Here is a 13,743-nt window from a genome sequence, read left to right as displayed (position 1 = left end):
CAATATCATGTGCTGAAATCTTACAAAGGAGAAATAATTCAATGAATCCGGTTTATATAAGTGGGAGGACTTTTAAAGATCTGCTTTTTTCGATTGCTTTTGATCGAAGGAGACCAGGATTTCACTCACCTGATTCAAAATAAGTTGGCTTCAAGTTTAAGATGATACATATCCATTAGTATTGTCATAAATTGATTTTTGTATGCGTAGTGAAACCGTTTCCAAACCCTTTTGCGGAGAATTGATACACTAGTACCAGCTGTGTTTTTTGGTCTCCCTTCCTGCCAAAAAAGGGTTTAACTCTTGAAAATGAAGAAATTGTTACTGTGACGTAAAGTAATTAATATAAATATATAACCTATTATAAAAAAAATATTCATTTTTGTATTATTGGATATGAATATTTTTCACATATGTTTCATTGTATTTGATAAAAAGTTTCTTTCATTTTGGCTTGTAAGTAGCTGATCTTATACCTACTTGTTAAATGAGACCACATTATTAAAGCAGAAGGTCATAAGTAACAGCATGTGAAAGTGACTTCTTATTCCAGTGCTGTTTATCCTGCCTGACTGATCTTCTTTTTGATCACTCTTGCATTTTTCTCTCTCCAGTGTCCTGCCTCTCTGACTGTCGCAATCGATTTCGGAGATAAGCAGCCTTCCAAGCCTCATTGCATGCAGCAAAAAATCTCCAAGCTGCATGATGAACTATGTCAAATTGCCATCTATATTTACCATGAATGAGCTCATTTCGTGTCAGCGGCTGATGCCTCTCTATCAAATGGCAGGATGTAAAGTAGACGTTAACTGAGATAAGTGTCTTGGGTTGACCAGTCAAGATATACTGTAACTTTGTGCCATATACCCACTCAGATTGTCCTCATATTCATGATGTGTTGTCAAAGACTTGTCTCTTTCAGAAACTGAACAGATTGCTCTTTATCTGTCTTCAAAGACAGGTGGCGACCTTTACAATCTCATACCTCTCAGAGAGGTCATTGGCACGGTTGAAGTGGCTTTTCCATGTCATCTTTAGTGCAATTGACTGTGTGATAAATATTTTGGGATTTGAGAAAGTGTTAGCCGCCTACACACGCTAATGACTGCCATCATTTTGAATTTAGCCACATTTAAGTGGGACTGTATAAATCTAGGCCTGGACGCAATTAGAGCTGGGTGATACATTGAATATTAGCATGTTAATTATGCTTACGATGTTAAATTAGAGAGTACTGTGAATATTGTGATTATGTGCTTTGCAGTGTGAAACATTGTAGACAGTCACAGACATGTCATTGTAGACAATCACAGACATGTCATTGTAGACAATCACAGACATGTCTGTTGAACACAAGTACGCAATGACCAATCAGTAGTCTGTAAGTTAGTCAGTCAGTGAAACTTCTGCGTTGTTAGTCGTATTGAGTGGATTCGGAGTTCTACATCATCACAAACCCTTTCATTATAATCAAAGTGTTGAAACAATGTAAATAAGAGGTTTATTTTGCATTGTAAACAGCAACTTTAATTACAATGAAAGTTTTTGCGAAAGCACAGAACTCTGTGAGCTTGCACTACACTTGAGTGACAGCGTCAGTGATTATGGGAATGTTCTTGGTTCTCTTTCTATATAGCCCATGAACAATTTAAATAAAAGATACATTTTCCATGCTACTAACTACATTGCAAAGTTTTTGGATTTGGCAAATATAACTATGTGCGGGGTTGAATTAAAAATATGTGATGATTGACAGTGATGAACATATCAGTGGATGGGACAAAACTTCTCAAAATCGATCTATGCATTAAGTCTTGGAGTTGAAATGCAAACTCATAGACCTGCCACTTCTTCTGTGTGTGTTTCTTTGTTCTTCAAAGAACTCACTTAGTTGTTAAAAACATACTGCATCTTTTTTTTTTTTTTTTTTTTGAAAGATTGCAGTTTTTGTATAATTTTGTATGGTTATATAGGTACATTAAGCTAAATATGATTTATAATGTTATGTATGTTGTTTTAGTAAAAGCAGTACGTGGTCTAGATGATTGATTAAGGGCTGTCATGATTCAGAGTACTCCATTATAAAAAAAAAAATCCTTGATTGCATCTTGTCTATGTCAGTTAACTGGCAAAATATTGGAAGAGACACATTCCATGGACAAGAATCCATGAAAAACATTTTAGATTGTTTTTTAGACTGCAGAAAATATTAAGAAATATTGAAACCTTTAAAATCATCATAAAGCGTAGTGCTATTGTGAATTCACAAAGACTGTGATTACATTAAATAAATACATGCTCTGTAGGTTTAATATGCAATTTATTTACATGCTTAACTCATTCAGTTATCCTTTGCATGCCTGGACTGTCTCAAACTCCATATAACGTTGCTTATAATGTTTATCTGGAAACATTGTGCACCATTCTATCAGATTTTTTAGGTAAATTTACAAAACTATGCCAACACATTATTATCTTTCTAAATATGATAATTGTACATTGAGACTTATAATGTTCAAATCCTTGCACTGAGTTTGCATGTTTTGATGTCAACATGTTCTTGTTCAAGAAATGACAGTGTCTCTAGCATTTCTGTCATAAAAGAATTCGTCAGGCCATTGGTGCCCTCTGCAGGCATTTGATACAATAATTACTTAATGAACATGTATGATTAGATAGTTGATCATTATGTATTTTACCTCTATTGTTCAATAAAAACCATATCAAAAGCAAGGAATCATATTTTATTTGAACCAATTTTTATTTCTTTATTGCTATATATATTTTAAAGGGGTCATCGGCTGCCCATTTTCCACAAGCTGATATGATTAATGTAAAATCTATTACATTGGTTAAAATTTCTCAATGGTAGTGTAAAACAACACCCTTTTAAGGGGCCGTTCACATATCGCGTCTTTTGCGCGCTCATTTTCGTTATTTCCAATGTAGGCGCGCGGTATGCGCGCTCATAATGGAAGCGACGCGGTCGCAGCGCGCTCACAGTACGACGCACTAGCTTTTTCCAGGCGCGTCCGCACCGCATCGAGTTAAAAACATCTCAACATTTCAGAATGCTGCGGGTCATGTGACAAGAACTAACCAATCAGCTTCATCCTTTCCCGTAACAACGTTGAAAGCACAGCCAAGATGAAGGAACAGCTGACCATAATTGCATATGGATTGACATTTTGAAATAAATTTAGTAGCAGAGCTAATAAAAGCGATTTTTAGAGCTGCAAATCCATTTATCCTTTGCTGAAATTTCCGCGTCTTCATGGAGAGATCACGTCATGGTTGCTTAGCAAAGGCAGACGCCTCAGGGGGCGCAACTGCCCGAGTGCTTTGGAAAGAAGGAGAAAACGGCACGCTTAGTGTTTTCCACACGTTTTTAGGCGCGATATGTGAATGGCCCCCTACCCTGTCAAAATCAGCTTAGTTTTTACCAAGCCATTTTAGCCCGTGTTGCTTTAAATGCTAATGAGCTCTGCTCACCCCGTCCCTCTCTTCTGTGGGTTGACGAGGCATGCGTTGAAAAACTTAAGTTTACTTTACTTTTTTGTTTACTTTAGCCGCGGAGCTACATAGTAAGTTATTAGGTAAGGCAATTGGCAAAGATTCATAAAAGAACCTACCTTCTGTAGGTGAGACTGGATCATGAATTATTTGCGTAACTCATTTAGGTAAATCGGTGGTGCATTCCCAAAAACAAACATAATCCATTGCGTCTTCAGTGGCTCAGATGTCGGGAGTAAATGATGGCTGAACACCTCGGTTGCTTAGGAGACAATCTTGTCTACAAGTGCTCCGGTGTTAAAACAATGGCGGACTGAATACAGCTAATTCAGGGCGTGTATGAGGTAAAATGCTAGTGTCAATCAACAATTGTAGGAGGGCTCTAGGTCTGTGTGATGTCACACAGACAGGCATCTGAGATCAGCTCGATTTGAGAAAGGGGAAATGATTTAACGAGATTTAAAAAAAAAAAAACACTGGATGGATTTTTATCATTATAGGGTGGTTGTGTAGGTACACACACTGCCAACACACATTTCAGTTCAAACAACTTGTCAAAGTTCAAGTCGCTTCCAATGACCCCTTTAAAGGCACTCTATGTAGGATTGACAGCAATTGGTTGAACTAATTATTGCAGTCGTAATTCAAAATATTTGAGAGGGTTTTTTTCACCCGGCCCCTCTTCCTCAGATTTGATGCACATGCAGGTTGCCATAATGATGACACAAACAGAAACTAGCACACTAGACAATGAATGAAAGTAAATGCTGTATGCTGTTTTTTCCACCAACTGGCAACCTGGGGCGCCGAAATACTGTTGGGGAAACTGGCAGTGGGCGGGTTTCACAAACCAAAACAAATACTGGCATTCTGGCCCGGAACACACATTTTCAAAGGAGAATAACTGACTGTAGCATTGTTTTTCAGATAAACAAGTATGTTAGTTTAGCATATTTAGATTAGATTTTCACCTTTTTATATTATTCCATCCGTCAAGCTCAGACTCGCCCATCAGACTGCCAATAAGAGAAGTGCTTCATCACTTAACAAAACCAGTTTCCTCTGCTCCAGAGTCCAGTGGTGATTTGCTTCACACCACTCCATCTGACGCATGGCATTGTAGCTGCTCTGCAAGGGAAACCCATTCAGTGAACCTCCAGCTGCACATATTAATGCCAGTGGTAGCTATGGAATCAGTAATGTTGGTGACTTTCACATACCGTATGCCTTGGCACTCAGTGATTGTGCTCTATAACTTTACCAGGTCTTCCGTGTTGTTGCAGTAAACACATCCACTTCCCAATAGTATGACAGGGACAGGGAAGATTAGAAATTGTTGAATAAAGTTGCTATTTTTGTTTTCTTTGTGCACAGAAAGTATTAAAATATATAAAATTATGGTTGAACCACTGATGTCACATTAACTTTCTTACTTTCTGGGCCTTGAACGTGTCAGTTGCGTTGTCGTCTATACTGAAGAGGGTCAGAAAGCTCTCGGATTTCAGCAAAAATAACTTAATTTGTGTTCTGAAGATGAATGGAGGTCTTAAAGGTTTGGAATGACATGAGTAATTAATTACTGAATTTTAATTTTTTTGGGGGTGAACTAACCCTTTAAGAGGTGTTGTACAATTGTCCATATGGTGTATATTGAATTTTCATTACAATTTGAAAAAAATATCAAGACATTTTTTAGCTACATTGCCCATCCAGACGTAATGTTATAGCCTTGAGTTGCACTCACAATCCTCCTGCCTTACCAGTGCTCCTTAAGTAGCTCTTCTGTGTCCTTTCCCTGAGTAGAAACTCAATTTCAGTAAATGACTTGCTATCTGTAGTCTGTCTGTGTCTGAGACAGTTGTAGAATTATGATACTAAATGTGGCATCCCATTTCATAGAGCCTCTTCCCACTCGCCCATTACTGCATACACAGTGCTGACAATATTACCAAAAACTACCTTTCCAATGACAGATTTAATGAGTAATCTGTTAGCGGGAATTTGCTCTTGAGGGATAAACAGTTGGTATGCAACAGCTGGCACTGAATGGTTTATGCTTATGATGAACAGTGTAGACAAAAAGACAAAGTACACTACAGTTGTTAGCTTGACATTACATTTCTTAACAGACATTTTCCCATAAAAAAACAAATGTGTACAAATAATTGTTCTGGTAAATACTGTGAAAGCAAATAATATGTAGGAGTGATGTGGCTCTCAGCTCCTATTACGAGAGATGGCATAACTTGGCATCCTTTAATTCTTCTCCTGCAATCTAGATATTTTTAGCTTCATTTTCATTAGGGTCCACGTTCCATTCTTATTAAAGTGCAGGCAAGTCTCAAGAGGCAAAGTCTTATGTACAACATTAATGTATTGTATGTACCAATGACACAAATCTCACAAATCCCTAGTCAATTTGCAGGTACTTTTTGCTACTTTTGTTAGTATTTACTGTCCATCTGATTCTGTATACAAACTATTTTTTTGACTTAGTGTTACAGCCCTGCCTATTTTTCTCTTATTTTGGTTAAGGTTGCAGGTTCCTCCTGGATGGGCGGGATTCCAGTGTTAATTATTGGCACCTGTGGCACCCTATTTAAGAGGCTCATGGAGCTGTGATCACTCTCTCTCATTTTTGGTTTGTTTGTTTGAAGAGTGGGTTGATATTTTGTGTTCACATTTGTTTTCCACAACTCCACAAACCCAATTTCTAACAGCTATTTGATTTGATTCATTGGTTATTCTTTAATACTTTGACCCTAGACATTATTTGATTAATTTGAAATAAATTTATAACTGTATTGAAACCTATTTTTGTCTAAGTGCCCTCTTTATGTTGTGACTTTGAGCCGGGTCGTAACATAAATTGGGGGCTCGTCCGGGATCAAATTCTTGTTTGAAGTTGGGGTTTTGTGACTTGTTTTTCAAGTTTTTTGAGAGTGGAGCATGGAAAAGGTTCATAGTTATTGGATTAATAGAGGACTCCGGTTAGGTAGAGTGGTCCAGCTGGGTTGCTAGTCAATCCTTCCAACGGAGCACTGTTTGTTTTGTTAGTTTGTTTTGTTAGTTTGTTATTTTTGAAGGTATCCCGGGTGGAGATTTAATCTCTGTTGGGGGTGCGCTATTCAGGGCCTGGTTTTTACCAGGTGACATGAAGTTCAGCGTTTAAAGTGGCCCCGAGCCTGGTAAGCCTTTGAAGATTAGAGAGGTTCGTTTTTTTTGTTTGTGTAGTGTTTTACCGGAGTGGTTCTCTAGTATCCATGCCAATTGGTGTGGTACTTTGAATCAATGGCTAGTGTTGGGAACTTGTGAAATTTATTTTGTTTGTTTGCTTTTGAGAGAGCATTTTTTTTCATCCCCATTTTCTTCAAATTGGTAAGTAATTTTACACCAATAACAAACGTAGGGAGTCAATATACTAATTAACATGCAGTTTCGTGGTAGCTACCTTGTTGAATATTGTCAGCAGTTCAGGAGTGATTGCGTGACTTATGAATTAATCTCTTTTTGTAAGAGTATTATATTGTTGGCATGCTACTTGCGGAGAGGGTTTTGTTAAACCTTTGTATTCGTTCTCCATAGAGAAGATAAGGGGACTGATTCTGATTTGTTAATCCGATTTGTTGGTGTAGATTAAATTACCATTAAGTAACTTTGTGGAAATGGAGTTGTGTATAGGGTAAATTTTTTTTTGGTGGAGTATATTTAAAGGATATTGTTCTGATTCGTGTGAACTCCTAAAGTGGCTACTTGTTTGAAAACTTAGAGGTTTTTAGCAATGGCTTCCAATGTGGAAGAATTTCTAAAAGAACCTTCAGAGGAAGCACTTGAGAAGTGCACTAAAGAGCAGCTTTTGTTGGTTGCTGCTCATTATAATATAGAGCTCACTAAAAGTGATAAAAAACTTAAGGAGTCTATCTTTAAGAACTTGAGGGGCACTTTAGAGGAAGAAGGAGTTCTAGTTGCAAAGTTACATGTTCCAAGTAACGTTGACAGTGAAGTAAAGCTAAAAGAGATGGTATTACGAGAAAAGGAGTTAGAATTGGAGGCAGTGAAGTGTCGCTTAGAACATGATAGAATAGCTTTGAAAGAAAAGGAGTTGCACAGAGAACTTGAGTTGAGGAAATTGGAGGGCCAGGAAAGGGAGCGTGAGCGTGCCTTTGTCCTTAAAAAAATGGAGTTAGAGTTGGCAGGTAGGACACCTGAGGGTCAGCCCCCTGTTTCACCTTTTGTAGTACCTTCAGAGTCTTCTCAAAGTGTAGGGCAAGCTTTTGATATTGGTAAGCATATTAAAATGGTTCCTCCATTCTCTGAAAAAGAGGTAGAGAAGTATTTCTCCCACTTCGAGAGAGTCGCTACTTCATTGAAGTGGCCAAAGGATGTTTGGACGTTGCTTTTACAATGTGTGCTTACAGGTAGGGCTCAAGAGGTTTATTCATCACTTAGTTTAGAACAGAGTGCTGTGTATGATACAGTTAAAACTTCTATTCTTCATGCTTACGAGCTAGTACCTGAAGCATATCGGCAACGTTTTCGAAATTACATCAAAAGTGATAGGCAGACGTTTGTGGAATTTGCGCGGGAAAAGGAGAACATGTTTGTTAGGTGGTGTGCTTCTAGGCAAGTGGAAACTAAAGACCAGCTTAGTGACTTGATTCTCTTAGAGGAGTTTAAAAATTGTGTCCCAGCAGTTCTGGCTACATATTTAAATGAACAAAAGATTTCCAAATTGTTTGATGCCGCTGTTATGGCTGATGAGTTCGCTTTAACCCATAAAGGGTTATATGGAAACCATAACCCAAGAAGAAATTATCAGGATCATAGTAAAGCTGTTTTGGCCGGACCTGACTCTTTTTCAACTTCCTCTAGCAAGCTTAGTGCGGTTTCTTCTAAGGCAAACATCATCTGCTTTTATTGCAAGAAGCCAGGGCATAAGATATCAGAATGTTTTGTTCTTGGTAAGAAAGCAAAATCTACCAAGCCAGTTGGATTGGCTGCTGCAAGCCATTTTCCTGTACAAAAAAGTGCTGAATGTTTTGGGGTTCAGTCTTTGAAGTTTGGAGACTTGGGTACTAGTGACTGTTTAACAGATTATGCTCCTTTTCTTACTACAGGAGTTGTGTCTCTACCAGGGCAAGAAAGTGGTGTTCCAGTGAGTATTCTTAGAGATACAGGAGCCTCACAGTCTTTATTACTTGAGGGAATTTTGCCTCTCTCTAACCAGACTGCTACAGGAGCTCAAGTGTTGGTAAGGGGAGTTGAAATGGGTTCTGCTGTTGTTCCTCTACATAGCATTGAGATAAAATCACCATTAGTGTCTGGTCAGGTAGTGGTGGGTGTACGATCTTGTTTGCCAATTGAAGGGGTTTCATTTATTTTAGGTAATGATTTGGCTGGTGTCAAGGTCACACCTAATGCTCAAGTTATTGAGGTCCCTATGTCAAGTGAGAACTCTGATCTGTCTCAATCTTTTCCTGATGTTTTTCCAGTATGTGCTGTGACTCGTGCTATGTCTAAACAGACTTTTAATTCTACCGATAAAAAAAGAGCAGATTTTAATTTCGATCTAGCTGATACCTTTTTAAGGGTGTTTGATGAAAAGAAGAGAGATGAAGTTGTGCCTGTTAAATCTTTAATAGTGTCAGGTAAGGCAGAGCTAGAAAAATCCCAGGAGATTCCTCCTAAAGAGACTGCAATTACCAGAGATCAGCTCATTTTAGAGCAGAGTAAGGATTCTTCTTTATCTTCTCTGTTTGAGGAAGTGAGCACTGAACAAGAAGTAAATGAATTGTCATGTGGTTATTTCCAAAAGGATGGGGTCCTAATCCGAAAATGGCGCCCACAATCATTATCTAGACAGGATGAGTGGGGAAATGTCTTTCAGATTGTGGTACCTCAAGTTTTCCGTAAAGACATACTCAAGCTAGCACATGACTGTAGCATGGCAGGACATCTTGGTGTGAATAAGACTTATAATAGTATATTGCAAAATTTCTATTGGCCTGGTCTAAAACAAGATGTTGTAGCATATTGCAGGACGATGATCAAGGTATTGAACACCCAGTCTGCTTCTTTTCTAAAAAGTTTAATTCCCACCAAAGAAATTATTCTGTAATTGAGAAGGAAGCCTTGGCAATGATTTTAGCAGTTCAACATTTTGAGGTTTATTTGAGTAGTGGCAACCCAATTGAAGTGTTGACTGATCATAATCCACTAGTTTTTTTGCAGCGAAGTTGCAACTCTAACCAGCGGTTGATGAGATGGAGTCTCTTTTTGCAGTCTTTTCCTTTACAAATTCATCACATCAAAGGAAAGGAGAATGTTTTAGCCGATGCACTGTCTCGTGTATGACATTCTATACTCCTGTTTTTTTTTGTAAATGTTTTGACATATTTGTTTATTTTATTATTTGTTAAATTTATTGTGTTAAATACTTTAGGTTATTTAACATTTTGTTGATTGAGGTGTTACAGCCCTGCCTATTTTTCTCTTATTTTGGTTAAGGTTGCAGGTTCCTCCTGGATGGGCGGGATTCCAGTGTTAATTATTGGCACCTGTGGCACCCTATTTAAGAGGCTCATGGAGCTGTGATCACTCTCTCTCATTTTTGGTTTGTTTGTTTGAAGAGTGGGTTGATATTTTGTGTTCACATTTGTTTTCCACAACTCCACAAACCCAATTTCTAACAGCTATTTGATTTGATTCATTGGTTATTCTTTAATACTTTGACCCTAGACATTATTTGATTAATTTGAAATAAATTTATAACTGTATTGAAACCTATTTTTGTCTAAGTGCCCTCTTTATGTTGTGACTTTGAGCCGGGTCGTAACACTTAGTTTTTAAAAACAAATTTGTCAGGTTGTTAGAAATTCAACTGGTTTTGAAGTTAAATGCTGAGCTTACATCTGCAAAAATGCATTCAGCAGGTCCAAATACCACTAGAATAGAGTGTTATGGGTGGAACGAGATGAGAGGCGAGCAGATCCATATGGAAAGCTTTAATTATAAACGTGGTTAAAACAGGCAAGGGGTCAAACAATAGCAAACAGGCATAATCCAGGCAGGACAGAGGGTATTCGAAAACAGGTGTGATCGATCGGCAGCTAACAATATCCAAAGGGTGAAGCAAACGGATAATCCAAGACGACAGTAGTCTAAGCGAGGTGCAAGCAATATCCAAACAGGGCAGAGCAAGAGGGTAATCCAAAAGGCAGGCAAAGATCTAAGACATGGGTAAACACACAAAGGCAAGATGCAGATGAGAGTATAATCGGTGAAGTGGAGCATGGGAGATGACATGTAACAGTTTGTGTAGCGTGAGAGTCAACATTAAAGGAAGGCTACCTCCGGGGGCGAGCAGACGGAAGACCACAGACAGGATTCATGACACAGAGAATTCATTTTGGTGCTAACTGCAGATTTTAATTCAGTGGTTGCAGTACAGCCAGTGACCTCATACATAAAACCGATGAATGATTTTTTTCCATATGTATATTTATGTTTATGTCAACGAATTGCTGTTGCACTGACCACTGTTTTGCCACATTTGAATACAGTGGTGGTCGGGTACTTTAGGAAATCTAAACACTGAGAGCAAGCCATCACAGCACTGCAAACCATTGCCAAACATTGACATTGAGCAGTCAACATGCAAATGCATGTGTTGGATTAGTCACTGTTTTTTTATGTGGCAATGCTTGTCATTATGTTGTTAGAGGCATTGAAGTTGTCAGATGAACAAGGCTGTCTGGAATAAATGGACTGAAACATAAGGCTGTTTTTCTAGTTGCAACATTTCAAAAAAATTCCCAGAAATAAAGACAATAACAATAAATGTTTTTAATACATCTGACAAATTTGACATTTATAACTGTTTCATATTGTCATTTTTTTTCTTACTATTTTACACTCTCTGCTAAATTCTTATCATTAAAGCTCAGTTAGTATGAAATTTTTGTATTCTGTAGAAAACTATATATACTATACTATTGTGCAGAAGTTTTGGGTCAGCAGGTGTTTTTGGTCACACTTTATTTTAAAGTCCAGCTCTTACTGTTAACTAACTATTAACTACAACCTTTGCCCCAATGATCTCCTAATTATTGCTGATTAATAGTAAGGTAGTTGTTAAAGGGATAGTGTATCCAAAAATGTTGTCATTAATACTCACCCTCAAGTTGTTCCAAAACTGCAACACAACTCACTCATGAATGCACTGCTAAGACTGACACAGAAGAGAAGAAATTGTTGTATAAAATTGTTAATATGTACCATGTAACTACTAATAAATAGTCAATATGCTAGTCATATGCATGCTAATAAGCAACTAGTAAATAGTGAGAACAGTTTTTTTTTTTAAATAAAGTAATAGTTTTTTTTTTTTTTTCACAAGGATGCAATAAATTGACCAAAAGTGACAGTAAATACAGTTATAATTTTCCACACAAAAAAAAGTTTTAAATAAATTTTGTTCATTCATCAAAGAATAAAAAAATTATTTTGATTCCAATAAATGCAACCTTGGTGAGCATGAGAGTTTTTCAAAAACATTTTAAAATCTTACCCCAAACTTTTGAATGGTATTAGTGAATGACTAATAACACATGCAGAAGGGTCATTGCTTCCCAGTGTTTGCCAGATCTAGCGGCTCTTTTCAAGGGTCATCACTCAGTGCCTTGACACTGACACAAGACACCATTACACTGCTGGCATTTTACCCTCCCCAAACCATACGAGACAGCTAGACACTCTAAAGAGACGGAGCACTGAAGCCTAAGCTGTGAAGAGTCAGGTAAACAAAAGCCTGCTGCAGTTCTGCAACACTGTATATAGCATCAGAGGGATGCTTATTGATTGTACTGTAAGTGGAGACCAGGTCAGGTTCACCACTGTGAAAAAGCTCTCAGTGAAGTAATGGGGTCACTTAAGTATGGTTTTAGCTTACTTGTAAACAATCTGCACTAACATGTTTTCTTAAGGTGGTTTGCAGGGTGTGAAGTTCAGGCTTTCTTCAGTGAAATTTTTATTTCAACTGATTTACTGTTAATGTGCTTCTGAGAAATGTGAGTTTGTTTAACAAAGCTTTTAATGTGACGGAAACCTAATAATGTTAGTTGAATGCAATAATGAAACTACTCAATAAATCATTGCACGGCGGGTAACATTATATTAAATGGCTGTCATATGAAACATTTTTGGATGCACTATATAGCATAATTTGCACGCTGACTCTGGGTCAGTGTGTGGGATTTCTAACTGATTATGTGGTGATTCATTGTAATCAGGGGACCTGCATTAAATGTCAGAAGATGAAATTTGTATCTGAGCTCTCTGTAAATTTCATCTCTCTCCCTCGTATTGTGTGATGTGAATAGGAATGACCTTGTTCCTATGAGAGAGCCATTTAAAATGCTTTTCAACCTGCTTCTGGTGTTTAAACACCGCTCATCTGAACATTTTTAAATAGACACCACATTAACACGCCCAGTGAACAAATAATGGTTCATGGCAATTCATTTTGCAGCTATAAAACATGCCAGCTGGCTTGTGAAAAGCAATATATGTACAAATACTTCACTTTGGGGCGAGTTGTCTGTTCATTTGAGAGTTGGGTGCCTTAAACTATTTGTTTCACATTTACGCAGTCATCTGACGTGCACTTCTTAGCTGGATATAGCCTTGCATCCTCAGATAAATTAATGCATTTGTATTTATAGTCCTTCTTGTCTTTCACATGCGGTTTAGTTTGTTTTGTGCCAAGTTTGCTTGAGGGTCTCGTCAGCGGAAGACAGTTATGACCACTTGATCCAACTCCCAGTCATCGTGATTCAGAGTCTTGACGCAAATTGAAAAGTAACATCAAGTGTGGCAGTGACGTATTAAAAAACAGGTGTCAAGACTAGTTACGAAAGGAAATCTACAGACTGACTACGAAATACTGAATTGCAGCAAATAGTCTGGTTCACATTGAAGCTTATTCTCAAGGACTCGCATGCTACAACAGTAAACTAGTTTATTTCGTTTTTTCTGCTTCCATTTATGAGACGTGTTTGTCTGAAATAGATTATAGCACAATAATGAACCAGCCTAGAAAACATTTATTTAAATACCAGCATGGAAGAAAATGCACAGCATATATGTGAACCTGGACCAAAAAACATAAGTAGCATGGGTATATTTGTAGCAATATATATATAAATAGAATTATATATCATATATAAATAC

The 13,743-nt window shown here is 37.6% G+C and overlaps 1 protein-coding gene across 10 annotated transcripts in view; it reads left to right on the top strand.

Annotated features, from left to right (window-relative positions):
- Window positions 1-13,743, top strand: part of LOC113118487 (pleckstrin homology domain-containing family A member 7-like) — a 98,272-nt gene that overhangs the window by 33,493 nt on the left and 51,036 nt on the right. Inside the window, exon 1 of one of the 10 annotated variants that reach the window (XM_026287713.1) lies at window positions 12,292-12,310. The exons of the other annotated variants lie outside the window; for them this stretch is intronic. The gene's annotated coding sequence lies outside the window, so the exon portion shown is untranslated. Of the gene's footprint in view, window positions 1-12,291; window positions 12,311-13,743 lie in introns of those variants that run through there. 10 annotated transcript variants of the gene reach the window in all.

Source organism: Carassius auratus, chromosome 18, assembly GCF_003368295.1.
Source record: "Carassius auratus strain Wakin chromosome 18, ASM336829v1, whole genome shotgun sequence".
Taxonomy (NCBI): Eukaryota; Metazoa; Chordata; class Actinopteri; order Cypriniformes; family Cyprinidae; genus Carassius; species Carassius auratus.
The sequence above is the reverse complement of the archived record's forward strand: the minus strand, read 5'-3'. Positions and strand labels throughout refer to the sequence as shown.